This window comes from Lolium perenne, chromosome 5, assembly GCF_019359855.2.
Source record: "Lolium perenne isolate Kyuss_39 chromosome 5, Kyuss_2.0, whole genome shotgun sequence".
Lineage (NCBI taxonomy): Eukaryota > Viridiplantae > Streptophyta > Magnoliopsida > Poales > Poaceae > Lolium > Lolium perenne.
The window spans coordinates 138,800,647-138,817,613 of record NC_067248.2 but is presented as its reverse complement, the minus strand read 5'-3'; the positions used below and the strand labels follow the sequence as shown (position 1 = coordinate 138,817,613).

The 16,967-nt window shown below is 42.6% G+C and overlaps 1 long non-coding RNA gene across 1 annotated transcript; it reads right to left on the bottom strand.

Moving 5' to 3' along the window:
- Positions 1 to 14,384: 14,384 nt before the first annotated feature.
- On the bottom strand, positions 14,385 to 16,287 carry LOC127300042 (uncharacterized). Its single transcript, XR_007850893.2, has 3 exons — positions 15,975 to 16,287; positions 14,913 to 15,004; positions 14,385 to 14,794 (listed from the first exon to the last, which is right to left on the bottom strand). It is a non-coding gene; the product is annotated as an uncharacterized lncRNA (long non-coding RNA).
- Positions 16,288 to 16,967: the final 680 nt, after the last annotated feature.

The following is a 16,967-nucleotide window of genomic DNA, read 5'->3' as shown; positions in this document are numbered from 1 at the left end:
ATAATAGAGTTCAAAGCGGAAAACAAATAAATTCAAAGAGCTCCATCACGCCACAGGCGAACATGTTGAGTGGAAGCTCGCGACCTAAAAGCGATACCTTACTCGTCCTCGGAGTAACCTGCAACATAAAACGTTGCAGCCACGCAGGGTCAATACATTTGGAATTGTATTGGCAAATGTCACTATTTGGTGGATATATAATGGCGCCTAACAGCTACGTGCTCATTTGGCAGGTGGAGTTTAGGCTCATTTGCGGAAAGCAATAGTTTCCCTATCTTTTATAAATCATTTTATTTCTTTAGAAACATCGTCTAAAAACATATTAGCACAACCCATGCTGCAGCAAGACAGTCGGCTTCATATGCTCATAAACATCTATGGACATGCTAGCATAGACCCATGTAGACACAAGCCAGCCTAGCTTTGCATGCTCCTAAACCCATTGTTTGTCCCATCAAGTTTTATTAAGAAATTGGAATGTTGAGATCTTCCAAACAGTAACATGTCTAGTTGCTCATAGTTGTCCATAACCGGGGACACGGCTAAGTACTTAGTTTGACACTCTCGAGAGGATTGTACACTTTACCCACATGACCTAGTCAGCCCCTTTTACCATGATGCTCAATTTGCTCAAATGGTCGGGAAAAGACTAAGTCGAGACTGTTTTCAGAAGTAGGACCCCAAGCCATCTGGACGGACCCATGCCAACCTACACAGCTACATCTGCTAGTCACGTCAGGTCGGGTTCCTACAACTTACTTAGTCAAGCCAGAGCCCATATGACATGCGGCTGTACACGGAAGCTACTAAACAAGAAACCTGTCCAATCTCTTTGATCCCTGGGCGGCAATCCCCACCATTGTTCACCGTGCAGACGCTCCCGTCTTACCAATCCGCCCAGGTGTTTCATTATTCAGGTTGTTTTCATTATATCAAAACATATAATTTTATTCATCTAAACTTATCATGATAACCCAATCCACGCATCTAAGATAGCATTGCTAAGCAAACAACAATACGGTGGCGACAAAAGAATCAAGTGTTGATCATGTGGCTGTTCTAATAGGTGCTCATAGCATAGCAATATATATTTTTAAAACAATCCTACACATGGATAGCTACTGAAAATAACTACAAAGTGCATAGAAAAATAGTAGGACAGAATGGTGTGTGACACTTGCCTTGGTTATTGATCAAACAGTCCTGACAGTCGCACTCGTTACAGTCCGGACAATCTACAGACAAACAAGCAACATACCATGAACACGGCGTGTACATGGATATGCACAAACAATAAAACATGGATGCTATATGCATATATGTATGCGTATGATGCCATGGTCCAGTTTTATTTTTACTAAAACCGTTGCATTTTCTTTCCTCGCATAAGATAGATTAAATACAACGAACATTTTTAAAACAGTAGCAAAATATAGGTTCTAATGCTACTGGATAAAGGGTATCATTTTCTAGCATTAGCAAAAGGAATTGCTCGAAAGTAATTTGTAGAACTTATTTTATAGCCGAAACAAAATATTTACAAACCTGTAATTTCTGGAAAAACTACACGTGGAAATATGACATACAATGAATCTATCACAATGTACGCAGTCTACTGATTCCAACGATATATTATACGCTAAAATCCGAGTTACGAAACTATTTCTATGAATTTTACGAGATTAATTATTTATCAGAACGATAACAATGATGCTCGAAAAGTTGTCAGAAAAAGTTACTCGGATGGAGAAACTTCCTACACAAAAGTTATAGGGGATTGATTTACAAACTCAATGCAAGAAACGTCACCTAAAACCGAGTTCCAGATTTATAGATACGGATTTTTAAAGTTTTTTGACATGAACTAGCTAGCATAATCTGCACCTATAGATAGATCGATCCTGTGCATGGAGATTGATCACGTACCGATCGGGTCGCGCGTATACCGTGCGTTGCTGCAGTCGACGCCGTGCGGCGGCGATTTGGTTGCTGTGTGCGTGCGATGGGATGCAATTAGCATCTGGTTTGATGGCGATCTGCGCGCCTGGCTAAGGGCAGGGCGTCGGCTGCGTGCGGCTGCGCGCGGGCAGGAGCAAAGAGGCGGCGGCTGGCGATCTGTGCGTGGAGGCGATCGATCTATCTGGAGCTGGGTGGGATCGGAACCTTTTATAGGCGCCCAGGTGCATGAAGATGGGCCGCGTTGCGGCGCTCGTGGGCGGCCGGGCGAACGCGGGCGGCTGGGCCGGCACGGCCTGGTCGCCTCCCTTTTTTTTTGGAAACAATACCTTTTTGGCCTCAAATAAAAATCGGAAAAATATAAATAAATATTCGTTGGGATCGGTGTAAAATATACTTTGATTTGAGACCACTTTTGGAACAAAAGTAAAAACTTTATAAAACAAAAATTTGGCGTACATGCCTATGTGGCTATAGTACCCCTTTAGGTTTAGGGTTTAAATCGATTTTTCGAAGATCGTACAAATGCAAAGATATTATGATGATGATGAATGCCATGCATAAATTTTAAATTTTTAAAAAATTTGGGATGTTACAAACCTAACCCCCTTAAGATGAATCTCGCCCTCGAGATTCGGAGTGGCTAGCAAATAGGTGTGGGTGGTCTTCTCGAAGATCATCCTCTCGTTCCCAAGTGGCTTCCTCCTTGGAATGATGATCCCACTGAACCTTGCAAAACCTGATTGTCTTGGTACGAGTAAACCTCTCCGCTGTGTCCAGAATCTTGATAGGTTTCTCCTCATATGTGAGGTCACTTTCTAGCTGAACCTCATCCAACGGAACTGTATCCCTTAGCGGCGTATCCGCCATCTCCGGGTGACACTTCTTTAACTGGGACACATGGAACACATTATGTACTGCTGCCAATGCCTCGGGCAACTCTAACTCATAAGCTACCTCTCCCTTGCGAGCCAGGATTTTATAGGGTCCAATGAATCGCGGTGCCAATTTTCCCTTAATACCAAACCTCTTAACTCCACGTAGCGGTGAAACTCTAAGGTATGCTCTATCTCCTATCTCATATGTCACCTCTCTACGCTTAGAATCCGCATAACTCTTTTGTCTTGATTGTGCTACTTTCAGCCTATCACGAATAAGTCGAACCTTCTCTTCAGCTTCCTTGATCAAGTCAGGTCCGAATAAACTACGCTCTCCAACTCCATCCCATAGCAGCGGTGTTCTACACTTCTTACCATACAGTGCTTCGAATGGAGCCATCTCAATGCTAGATTGATAGCTATTGTTGTAGGAGAACTCGGCATATGGTAGATTCTCATCCCAACTAGATCCATAATCTAGAGCACAGGCTCTCAACATGTCCTCTAATATTTGGTTTACTCTTTCAGTCTGCCCATCAGTCTGTGGGTGAAAAGCTGTACTAAACTCCAATCTAGTACCCAATGATTCATGCAATTGACGCCAAAAGTGAGAAGTGAATTGAGTACCTCTATCAGAAACAATTCCCTTCGGAACTCCATGCGAACACACAATCTTGTTCATATAAATCTTGGCTAATTTGGCACTTGTGTATGCGGTCTTCACAGGTATGAAGTGAGCTACTTTGGTCAAATGATCAACAACAACCCAAATTGAATCATACCCAGATCTAGTCTTGGGTAATCCCGTGATGAAATCCATTCCAATCTTGTCCCACTTCCAATCAGGTATGGGCAATGGCTGTAACAATCCTGCTGGTTTCTGATGTTCAGCTTTTACTCTACTACACACATCACATAGGGCAATATACTCTGCAATTTCTCTCTTCATATTGGACCACCAAAATCTATCTCGCAAGTCCATATACATCTTAGTATTACCTGGATGAATAGAATACGGAGAATCATGAGCCTCCTGGAAAATCAGCTTCCTAATCTCATGGTCATTGGGCACACATAAACGCTTCCCAAACCATAGTGTCCCTTGTTCATCCAAACGGAAACCTTCCGCTTTACCCTTGCTCATGTTCCCTTTTATTTCCTCCATCTCAATGTCTCCTTTCTGGGCTTCTCTGATTCTATCAAACAGAGTTGGCATCACTTCCATTGATGCTAAATATCCTTGTGGCACTATTTCCAGCCTGAGATCCTTGAATTGTTCACACAATTCCAAAGGTATCTCTCCTGCGGTTATACCGTTCACATAAACCTTACGGCTAAGTGCATCAGCTACAACATTTGCTTTTCCCGGGTGGTATTGCAAATTCATATCATAATCCTTTATGAGTTCCAACCATCTCCTTTGTCTCATATTCAGCTCCTTCTGAGTGAATATATACTTTAGACTTTTATGGTCGGTGTACACATCACAATGCTTCCCCATCAGATAATGTCTCCACACCTTTAGTGCGTGCACGACTGATGCTAGCTCCAAGTCATGGGTAGGATAATTCCTTTCATGATGCTTGAGTTGGCGCGAGGCATAAGAAACCACTCTTCCATCTTGCATCAATACACTACCAAGTCCTTGACGAGAGGCATCACAATATACTTGGAAATCCTTCTGAATATCAGGCAAACATAAAACAGGTGCACTTACTAGGCGTTGCTTCAATTCTTGAAAGCTGGTCTCGCACTCCTCAGTCCAAGTGAATTTCCTCTCCTTCTTCAATAATTCAGTCATCGGTTTGGCAATCTTGGAGAAATTTTCTATGAATCTCCGGTAATATCCTGCAAGTCCTAGGAAACTCCGGATTTCCCCTGCATTTTTAGGCGACTTCCACTCAGTTACAGCTGCTACCTTACTTGGATCAACTGCAACTCCTTCTGCTGAAACAATATGTCCAAGAAATCCCACTTTGTTCAACCAAAACTCGCATTTGCTAAATTTAGCATACAACTTGTGTTCCCTAAGTTTCTCCATGATCAAACGCAAATGCTTCTCATGCTCATCTTCATCTTTAGAGTATATCAATATATCATCAATGAATACCACTACGAATTTATCCAAGTACTCCATGAATACCTTGTTCATCATGGTCATAAAATATGCTGGAGCATTTGTTAGTCCAAAAGGCATAACTGTATACTCATATAAACCATACCTAGTAGTGAACGCAGTCTTAGGTATATCCTGCTCTCGAATCTTCAATTGGAAATAACCCGATCGAAGATCGATCTTAGAGAACACCTTTGCTCCTTTCAATTGGTCAAACAAGTCATTGATATTGGGCAGCGGGTACTTATTCTTAATGGTCACCTCATTGAGAGAGCGGAAATCCATAACTAGTCTCTTAGTAGAATCCTTCTTCTCCACAAATAAAACAGGCGCTCCCCAGGATGATGAACTAGGCCGAATAAAACCCTTTTGCAGTTGCTCCCTAAGCTGTTTCTTAAGTTCCTTTAATTCCTCTACATCCATCTTATACGGCCTCTTAGCTATAGGTCCAGTTCCAGGCATTAATTCAATGAGAAACTCAACATCTCTATCAGGTGGCATTCCTGGCAATTCCTCTGGGAACACATCCGGATACTCTCTCACTATAAGAACATCCTCTATGCTAACCCCCTTAAGAGAATTAACCTTGGTACCTCTAAGTTCAAAGGTTGATTTGAAATGGATGCGTTTCATCTCCGGGGTTGTAAGCATTATTGATCTCTTAGCACATTCTATAACAGCTTCATATTCAGTCATCCAATCCATTCCTAGGATAACATCTAAGCCTTGTGACTCCAAAACAACTAGGCTAGTGGGAAAACTATGTGCTCCAATTTGTAAGATTAAACGACGACACCCAAAGGTTGCTACCAATTCTCCACCGGGAGAACTAATTCTGATGGGTGTGTTGATGGTTTCAGTAGGATTCTATTTCTATCCACAAATACCCTTGATATGAATGAATGTGATGCACCAGTATCAAATAGTACGAGTGCTGAAAAATTGTTGAGCAAGAACGTACCGATCACTGCATCAGGTTCATCATAAACTTCCTCCACTTTGACATGATTAACATGCCCCTTCTGGAATGGGTTCGGCTTGTTCCCGTCATTCTTGTTCTTCTCAGGGCAGTCTCTTGAATAATGCCCCGTCTTCTTGCAATTGAAGCACTCCACCTTGCTAATATCCCTCTGAGTGAAATCACTGTTGCGGTTCTGGTCATTACCTCTTCCAGAATTGTGATGGTTGTGACTCTTGTGGCCATTATGGTGGCGGCCATTTCCTCCATGGTAGCTGTGTCCGTTGCTTCCATGTTTATGGTGTCCAGAATTTCCATTCCCATCATTGAATGTACGTGTCTTCTGTTGCGGCCCTGAGTTGTAGTTGTTGTGCTTCCTCTTGCGGTTCTCAGCTTGCTTCTTCTTTCCCTCAAGGATTGTAGCCTTGTCCATCAGTGTCTGGAAATCAGGAACATGAACCACTGACAGTTGAACAGCAAGCTCATCATTCAAGCCATCCAGGAATCTCTCTTTCCTCTTTGCATCAGTATCCACATCTTCTGGCGCATAGCGTGCCAAATTGCTGAAATCCTCTATGTAGTCAGACACTGTGCGGTAGTTCTGTCGCAGGTTGCGGAACTCCCTTCTCTTCAAGCTCATAACTCCAGATGAAACATGAGCTGTGCGAAAACCCTCTTGGAACATCTCCCAGGTGATGCCATCAATAGGATGGGTTATCTGGAAATTGTCCCACCAAGAGGCTGCGGGTCCTTCAAGCAAGTGAGCAGCAAATCTCACCTTCTCCTCATCGGTACATCCCACAGTTACTAGATCTTTACTCACAGAACGCAGCCAATCGAGAGCTATCATTGGCTCAGGTGCACTAGAGAACTTGGCAGGCCTCAACCTCAGAAACCTTGTGAGCATGTCCACATGTGGAGGTGGATTGTTGTTATTATTGTTGTTCTGGTTCTGATTGTTGTTCGCCATGAACTGAGTCATCACTTGCATCAACTGTGTCTGTGCTGCCAACATCTGTTGCATATCATTATTGTTGTTGCCAGTGTCGTTGTTGTTGTTGTTGTTGCCGGTGCGTGCACGTCGAGGCGGCATCTGTTTGGATCAGCATAGATGAGTTTTAGATAGATAGAACTACAGGGAAAAGACTACCCATACTAATCACAAACATGGCAGCAAGCATTCACACCAAACATATCACACAACAATCAAACAAGACATCCCTATAACAAAGACAGAATCTGTCCAGAAATTTACTACTGTGAAAACGTATTTTACAGAGGCACTTAAATACGTCAGAAAAATTAGCCAATTTTTCTGCATGTCCAGGAACGAATTCTGCACCTAACCTGAATTTTTCGTGATTTTTGGAGTTACCAGTAAAACATGTGGTAAACAGCAACATCTAGAAAACTGCACCTCATTCAATTCAACATTTTATGGAAAACGCCTTTAATATTATAAATTCTCACGAAAATTCCTAACAATTTGAAGATCAAAGAATATCGGACCCAAAGAAATATCTTGGCCATACCACATGGCGATATGGTCAATACCCTAACTATCACAAATATCGATTTCCTAACGAAGAACTAACGGCGGGCACATCCTAGTTAAACTTTGAAGAGTTTGAGGAGTTCGGAACTCTCATACACTTGCGCTTCTTCGAGCGATTGTTCATTGCAGGTCGCACATCCTCCCTTAGGATCTTCCTCGTCATCGGAAATAATGTAGGACACCTCCTCGGGGTCCTCCTCTTCATCTTCAGCGTTTGCACCACCTTTGATTCCATCACCATCCTCATCATCTTGTTCATATTTTCGAACCAGTAATCCAATAGAGGTTTTGACTCATTAACTAAAGTGGGTAATGAACATCTACTGTTTTGAATAGAGCAGAGTGAGAAAAATGATAGATATAGAATTATGAGAAATGAAGAGCGAGAAGATAGAAGAGAAAATTAAATAAGTTTTCAGTTCCTATGGTCATCCTAATCTACTCCATTTTCTAAGGTCACGAACCTACAGTCAACACAATGCTCTGATACCATCTGAAGCGATTCAACCCGGTAAGGATTGGATCTCTGTGCATAATGTGCTAGTCCCTGGATCGACTCGCTAGCACACACAGTTCGATGAATAAACAGAATAGCAAATGCGTCATTTATTACAAGGTATGATCCAAAATATATTTATTACAACTTGTATAGCTCATGGCTAGCTCAAATAATAGAGTTCAAAGCGGAAAACAAATAAATTCAAAGAGCTCCATCACGCCACAGGCGAACATGTTGAGTGGAAGCTCGCGACCTAAAAGCGATACCTTACTCGTCCTCGGAGTAACCTGCAACATAAAACGTTGCAGCCACGCAGGGTCAATACATTTGGAATTGTATTGGCAAATGTCACTATTTGGTGGATATATAATGGCGCCTAACAGCTACGTGCTCATTTGGCAGGTGGAGTTTAGGCTCATTTGCGGAAAGCAATAGTTTCCCTATCTTTTATAAATCATTTTATTTCTTTAGAAACATCGTCTAAAAACATATTAGCACAACCCATGCTGCAGCAAGACAGTCGGCTTCATATGCTCATAAACATCTATGGACATGCTAGCATAGACCCATGTAGACACAAGCCAGCCTAGCTTTGCATGCTCCTAAACCCATTGTTTGTCCCATCAAGTTTTATTAAGAAATTGGAATGTTGAGATCTTCCAAACAGTAACATGTCTAGTTGCTCATAGTTGTCCATAACCGGGGACACGGCTAAGTACTTAGTTTGACACTCTCGAGAGGATTGTACACTTTACCCACATGACCTAGTCAGCTCCTTTTACCATGATGCTCAATTTGCTCAAATGGTCGGGAAAAGACTAAGTCGAGACTGTTTTCAGAAGTAGGACCCCAAGCCATCTGGACGGACCCATGCCAACCTACACAGCTACATCTGCTAGTCACGTCAGGTCGGGTTCCTACAACTTACTTAGTCAAGCCAGAGCCCATATGACATGCGGCTGTACACGGAAGCTACTAAACAAGAAACCTGTCCAATCTCTTTGATCCCTGGGCGGCAAATCCCCACCATTGTTCACCGTGCAGACCCTCCCGTCTTACCAATCCGCCCAGGTGTTTCATTATTCAGGTTGTTTTCATTATATCAAAACATATAATTTTATTCATCTAAACTTATCATGATAACCCAATCCACGCATCTAAGATAGCATTGCTAAGCAAACAACAATACGGTGGCGACAAAAGAATCAAGTGTTGATCATGTGGCTGTTCTAATAGGTGCTCATAGCATAGCAATATATATTTTTAAAACAATCCTACACATGGATAGCTACTGAAAATAACTACAAAGTGCATAGAAAAATAGTAGGACAGAACGGTGTGTGACACTTGCCTTGGTTATTGATCAAACAGTCCTGACAGTCGCACTCGTTACAGTCCGGACAATCTACAGACAAACAAGCAACATACCATGAACACGGCGTGTACATGGATATGCACAAACAATAAAACATGGATGCTATATGCATATATGTATGCGTATGATGCCATGGTCCAGTTTTATTTTTACTAAAACCATTGCATTTTCTTTCCTCGCATAAGATAGATTAAATACAACGAACATTTTTAAAACAGTAGCAAAATATAGGTTCTAATGCTACTGGATAAAGGGTATCATTTTCTAGCATTAGCAAAAGGAATTGCTCGAAAGTAATTTGTAGAACTTATTTTATAGCCGAAACAAAATATTTACAAACCTGTAATTTCTGGAAAAACTACACGTGGAAATATGACATACAATGAATCTATCACAATGTACGCAGTCTACTGATTCCAACGATATATTATACGCTAAAATCCGAGTTACGAAACTATTTCTATGAATTTTACGAGATTAATTATTTATCAGAACGATAACAATGATGTTCGAAAAGTTGTCAGAAAAAGTTACTCGGATGGAGAAACTTCCTACACAAAAGTTATAGGGGATTGATTTACAAACTCAATGCAAGAAACGTCACCTAAAACCGAGTTCCAGATTTATAGATACGGATTTTTAAAGTTTTTTGACATGAACTAGCTAGCATAATCTGCACCTATAGATAGATCGATCCTGTGCATGGAGATTGATCACGTACCGATCGGGTCGCGCGTATACCGTGCGTTGCTGCAGTCGACGCCGTGCGGCGGCGATTTGGTTGCTGTGTGCGTGCGATGGGATGCAATTAGCAGCTGGTTTGATGGCGATCTGCGCGCCTGGCTAAGGGCAGGGCGTCGGCTGCGTGGGCGATGCGTGCGGCTGCGCGCGGGCAGGAGCAAAGAGGCGGCGGCTGGCGATCTGTGCGTGGAGGCGATCGATCTATCTGGAGCTGGGTGGGATCGGGACCTTTTATAGGCGCCCAGGTGCATGAAGATGGGCCGCGTTGCGGCGCTCGTGGGCGGCCGGGCGAACGCGGGCGGCTGGGCCGGCACGGCCTGGTCGCCTCCTTTTTTTTTGGAAACAATACCTTTTTGGCCTCAAATAAAAATCGGAAAAATATAAATAAATATTCGTTGGGATCGGTGTAAAATATACTTTGATTTGAGACCACTTTTGGAACAAAAGTAAAAACTTTATAAAACAAAAATTTGGCGTACATGCCTATGTGGCTATAGTGCCCCTTTAGGTTTAGGGTTTAAATCGATTTTTCGAAGATCGTACAAATGCAAAGATATTATGATGATGATGAATGCCATGCATAAATTTTAAATTTTTAAAAAATTTGGGATGTTACACTGGCCTTATGCAATTGGGGGCAGCAGCACATGCGAAGTTCAGAGTATTATCTTTCAAGATGAAAATCCAAGGTCTTGCTTTAATTGGTTGTGCGTGGCAATGGTTTTGTTGAAGACATTGTTTTGAGAGCGGGGACTATCTACAAGGTGAAACCTAAGATCTTTTGATCGGGTGACGATGGCGCTTATGCACTGTTCCCTTCTTGAAGATATCGCTTGTGGAGAATCTGAATTTCAGGTGTTGTCTTCGTGGTGGTTGTACTGTCGTTGCTAGGACTGAAGTACCGTAGCGGGACTTGTTTTTCTTAGTTTTCTTTTTCTTTTTTAGCTATGCGTATCCATATTACCATTAGGGTGCTGCGTTGTTGCAGAGAATGAATGTATTTGGTAAGATATTCCCTTTATTAAAAAGTCTCTCTTCGTTGTTTTTAATCAACAACCGAACATATAAATAAAAAACCCGAACAGATCAACAGGAGCACGCATGCAGGATGCAGCTACCCAGCTGCGATGCAGCACCACATATTTGCTAGTTAAGCTAGTAGAGGTTGGCCTGTTTCATCCACTAGAAAAAAGGTAGCAAAAAGAACTTCCTTTTTCTAACGACGCCAGATGGAACAACACCATCAGGAATGCCTTTCTAACGTGCATACTGCCTAGCGTTCATAGTTTTATTGTGTTTGGTTGCATTTCAGTTTGACTCATGCATATTTCTCGAAACACGATGAAACTTGGCGCAACAAGCTGTAAGTAGCTAGGAGAGTAGCCAAATCTGAACGAAGCTGATGTACACGCTGCGTCAAATTCACCGGGTTCATAACACCGTGCACTCTTAACTGCGGGTGACACTCACTAACTAGAATATACAGGTAACCAACTAAACTGTCTACCGTTTATCATATACGGGTAGTGATAACAGGAGACAGACGGCCTTTCGCCGATCGAGCTGGCGCTCTGACATTAACGTTTTTTTGTGGTGTCTTTTGTTGATGTGTCTATAGTGTTGTAACTTGTGGTGTAATTTCTAGCTGGTTGATAGCTTTGTTAATTTCAAATTAGATATATTTCAAGCTTTTCCTAAAAAAAAAAGAGGATGCACACATGACACATGCATGCACCGGAAGTTGGCACCAGGTCGCTTGCTACTCCATCTAACTTAAGAAGATGGACATGACATACAATGGACAATTCACATGGACCACGCATGGCTGTGTAAGCTTCCGAGGGAGCAGCCAACGCGCGCGCTGTCACGGCTCAGCTCCGGTGTCCAGACTCCACACACGCCAACACCAATAGCTCCGGCCAAGTGCATGCCTTGCTCGACTACTTGATCAAGTAATCGCTCCGCTTAAGCTCCTTAGACTACTCACAATGAAAATATCATAGCTAATATCATGCACTACTTGTGTAGTGAGAATATCAGAGTGGTAAACCTACTAATTGAACACACTTGTAAACCTACTAAGAGCTAGGCAAGTATATGCAACTAGGCATCTACTTGTAAAACTGACGTGTATGTTTCTTTTGTCAAGGTAGGAAACGAACAGAACAGAACAGAACAGAACATATGCTCGCTGTATGGATTTGATCTTGATGGACATATGCTAGCAAGTTAATATATATGAGCCATACGAAATTATGCAAGGATGTTCTAGCTAGCAAGTTAATATGATCCATGCAAAACTTGGATATACTCCACTATATCCGGAGCAAATTTATGTGATCCAGATGAAATTATTCAACGGCATATCCATATTGTGCTGTTATACTTGTGCTGTTGGGCAGGGGCAGCTGAATGATTCACACGCATTAGCACACTAGCTAACTAAGCATATACCACATCGTCTCGGACCAAATTCCGGCACAATTGTCATACTCCTCAAGTGCTTCTTGCCATTTTCTACCATGTCGGCATCCAGTTAGCTACTAGTACCCCTAAGCTTTCACGTACTGTACGTATAGAGGACGGCATGCATGCATATCGTACATACTCACATGCTTTCAAAGTACTGTACGTTGAACTTGGTGTTTCAACGTACTGTATGTATACATACGTTGAACTTGGTGTTTCAAATATATGAATACATATGTTGAACTTAGTGCTTCAACGTCAACGTACTGTACGTATACACGACGGCATTCATGCATGTATTACTAGCTCTAGCTAGGCTAATTTGGCACCAAATTTTAACTAGGCTAACATGGAGTGTCGATCTATGGGTACACGTGGCTCCATCAGAAAGGCAATCTAGCTAGCTGGTTGATTCAGCCTACCCGGCCTCGTTTCGAATTAAACTCTGAAACATGATCAAAGCCAGGATAAATAAAAAATACTAAATGGCAAGGTATCAGTTCAAGGGGTGGCTACACCGTTTAAGATCAGTTCAATTAATTAATCCCATGGCACTATCTGCAGATGGATACATGCATCCAGTACGCAAATTCAGGGATAAAAATGATACAATGAGCATGCTGCACGCGTGAGCACAGTAAAAAATGCCTCTAGAGATTGTTAATCTATATTTTGGCCAAGATTATCATGCATGCATCTCGAAAGCAATCTCCGAAGGTACGTGCGAGTCGATCGACCGAGTTGTTCCTCCTCACGGGAACACAAAACACAGCGATCGTTGGCCCCTCTATGGCAGGCAAATGGACAAGCAAATGTGTAACTAGGTGACAGACAAACAGCGTGAGCCTAGGAGAGGGAGCAGCCAACGCCGTTGTGACGGCTCAGTCACAGCGCCGCCAGCTCCGACCATGTGGGTTGCTTGACTCTAGTTGGTCCTCCTTTGTGGTTCTGGCCATCATGATGTTGGTACGCTTATCTGCAGCATGCTGCTCATATAGGAGTTTCAGTAGACTTTGGAAGGCCGGGTCAACTATGGTCTGACAAAAAATTAATGTATTTTTGTGTAAGTGGGAATAGCTTAGTGGTAAACCCATTAATATATGGCCTATACTGTACAAGTGTACATGGTAAGGTATGTTGATGTGATGAATGATGACAACATACCTCATGCAGGTTTGGTTCATGCCATTTGATAATCCCAGCATGCGATTATTTGGATGTCTCCTTGGCATCTTGCCAACTGTTGCGCATATATTGACGGCGACTTTGTCAGTTAGATGGAAAACCTACTCAGCACTCAGCAAGCACATATGCTACTAATCACCACAATTCGGGAGCTGGCCAGTAGGCAATTTCTAATGGGCAGCGCTAAGAATCGGAGCCCGATGGATCGCTTCCCGTCGGACCAGGTTGTGGCCGCACGATTGAATAGCTGCTGGTGATACGATCCCGTCCTGATTTTGAACCAATCCCGCGTGACTGCCTCCGTAAAACCTGGGCCAAATTGCATGCTTCCATGGAACAGATGGTGTAGGGGATCTGAACTCATTATTAATTAGATTTTGTTTCCTACTCCGTAAAACCTGGGCCAAATTGCATGCTTCCATGGAACAGATGAAGTACTAAATGCTTCCAGATTTTAGGGTGCTAATTATTTATGTTGTTCCTTGCGGAGCAGATTTTGTTTTCCATATTATTTGATGTTTTAAAGTAAATATATATTTGCTTCAATGGTAATATGAACGGGCTTCAAGTAATTCGTTTCCAACAATTTAGTTGTAGGAAAAATATTTATGATTTCTATTTTCAATCTGCAATTTTGTTGATGACACATGCATTCACCTTAATCGATGGAAGCACATTTTTTTTCATTATATGCTACTTGCTTTAGGGTTGCTTCCATAAAGCAAAAAAATATGTCATATGGGGCTAGACTACAGTCTTGGAGGATGCAGATGGCAACACACGATGATTTCCATGCTTCCTTTTGATCGTGACCGTGCTTCATTCAAATGGTGGCCATGCTTCGTCTCGCGACACCAGCTATTTTCACCATGCTCCTTTGATGGTGATCGTGTTTCATTCAGATAGTGGTCGTGCTTCGTTACACACCACCGGCCAATTCTTCCATGCTTCCTTCCAACCGTGATGGTGCTTCGTTTAGATGGTGATTGTGCTTCCTTCCGCTGCTCGACTATGCGCGATAATTGGAGCGGCATGGACAGAGAGACGCTGCAACTTGAAGGCCTAGTTGAAAATGATGTAGGACGTGTTCAGGAGCTGAATTATAAGCGGATTACACAAATTTAAACTTCAAAATTAGAAAATATATCAGCAGACTGTGACCCAGGTCACTTGCACTTACCCGCTTCCCCCCATTCATGTCGTCGTTGATGGTGACCTAGACCAGTGGAAGTAGCCTCCAGACTGCTTCAAATCCACTAAGGAGAGTGTGACCTAGTATGTACGAAAGTCCATCATAAATTCATCATTGCTTCAAATTAACTTGCCGCATGTATTACATGGACTACGATATTTTCAATGTGGGAGTATGGAAAGTTTACTTAGGAAGCTATATTTTTTTAATGTGGAAGCATGATATGGTTGCTAATGAAGCTATAATAATTCGCTTTCCAAGCACATAAGCTACACATGTTGCTGAATGTGTGCAGTGATGAAGTAGTAATTAGGACAGCGTCATAGAAGAAGTACAGATGACAAAAGAAGAACTCACACATCAAAGGACACTAACTCTATGCATCATATATCACAAATGTAGGAGGCATGATGCCATGTTTGAACCAAAATAGTTCTTCCCTGGGCATAGATACACTAACTAAATCAAGAAGCAGAGAAAATTTATTAAATGTTAACTTGAGTCATAAGAAACATAGATGATAAATGTAAGAAGCATGATCGTAGATTTCAAAACACAAAGCTACTGAAAATTATATAAACAGCAATGGTGGGCTTGTAACATGGTGGTAGCCTAACAAACATAGGAAGCAAAGAGGACGTGTTTAAAAGATAATGGTTCTATATATGCAACAACCTCTAATGTAGAAACGCTGAATAATATTCAAGAAGCATGTGCAATTGGAAGCATCAACATTACGCAATCTGAGCGTGATTAATATCCTATAGAAGCATACAAATTTGAGAAAGAAGAAGTTAACAATGCAAACTCACGTACTGGCATGCTTGTAGGCAAGAAATGAGTGGAGAAAACTACACATCGATAACCAGTTTCATTTTTCTAATTGGAGAGCATGTGAGCTTACATATAACAAAAATAGGGGAACACATGCGACCTAAACATATCATTTCCAGTAGCAGCTTCCTTCGCTCAAGAGACAATAAAGTATGTAAGGAACATGAATTAGAGTGGAGTAGTGGTTGTGTGAGTTTCTGCTTCACTGGAGTGTACCTTGGTCGGCCGGCAAAGCCACCTCCAACCCTTCTGCACCGGCCGACGGCGGTCAGGGAGGCTCCATCATGATTCCCCAATGCTGGAGTCGATCCAGGTGGAGGCGCAGATCTATGCCTGGGTGAGAGGCTGCGGCGCTGCGGCGAGAGGCGAGGTGCCGTGGTATACCAGAATCGCGTAGAGAGGAGGCGCCGAGCAGCAGATCAATTTGGTGGAGGCGTAACTGGCCGGAAATTTGGGGATTTAGGTGGTCAACGTGCGGGGTTAAGGGGTTTCCTTTTTTCAAGAAGACCCAGTCGTGAAGACCCAGCCGTTGGATGGAAAGTAAATTAACGACGTTGGAGTGGTCCGACGATTTCCTTCCCATCGGAGTCTGATTTGGAGTGTTTACCATTTCTAATGCCAACAAATGCCAAGCCCACAACAGAGAGTAACACTTAGGTAAACTCACTTAGGTCGTCTAGTGTAGCCATGCTAGAAGTATCGTGCATGCATGGAGGTATGATGCGACTTTTCATTAAGGTCAACTCACCAAAGAAGTATGCAAACCTTTTCTTGGTTACAAGTGCGATCTTTTTTTTAACAGGGAAGGCCTCGAAGGGCCGAGAAGCTCCATTAAACGGTGGGCACAATTACATAAAGGACCTTGGCTTGAGAAACAATAGCACAAAAGTCCTGTAAAATTACAAGGACCCCAGAAAGATAAATTGAAAAGAAATCAAGTCCTTCTTTTCCACCGCGACGTTGACTGAATCTCTGGCCACGGTCGCTGGCGGCAACGCGGGGACTATGCCAGTTGGTTCGCCATCAGGATGGACCACCATGCCGAGATTGTAGATCCTCCACATCGGCACAAAGGCCTGGATTCTCCCCGGAACAGATTCTCCTGAGGTGCGGAGAAGCCCCCTTGGCCAAGGATAGCGGTGGCTCAAGTCGTCGACGCTTGGGATCTGCCATAGATTCAGCTTCTTGGCATCCCACTTTCGTCGAAGC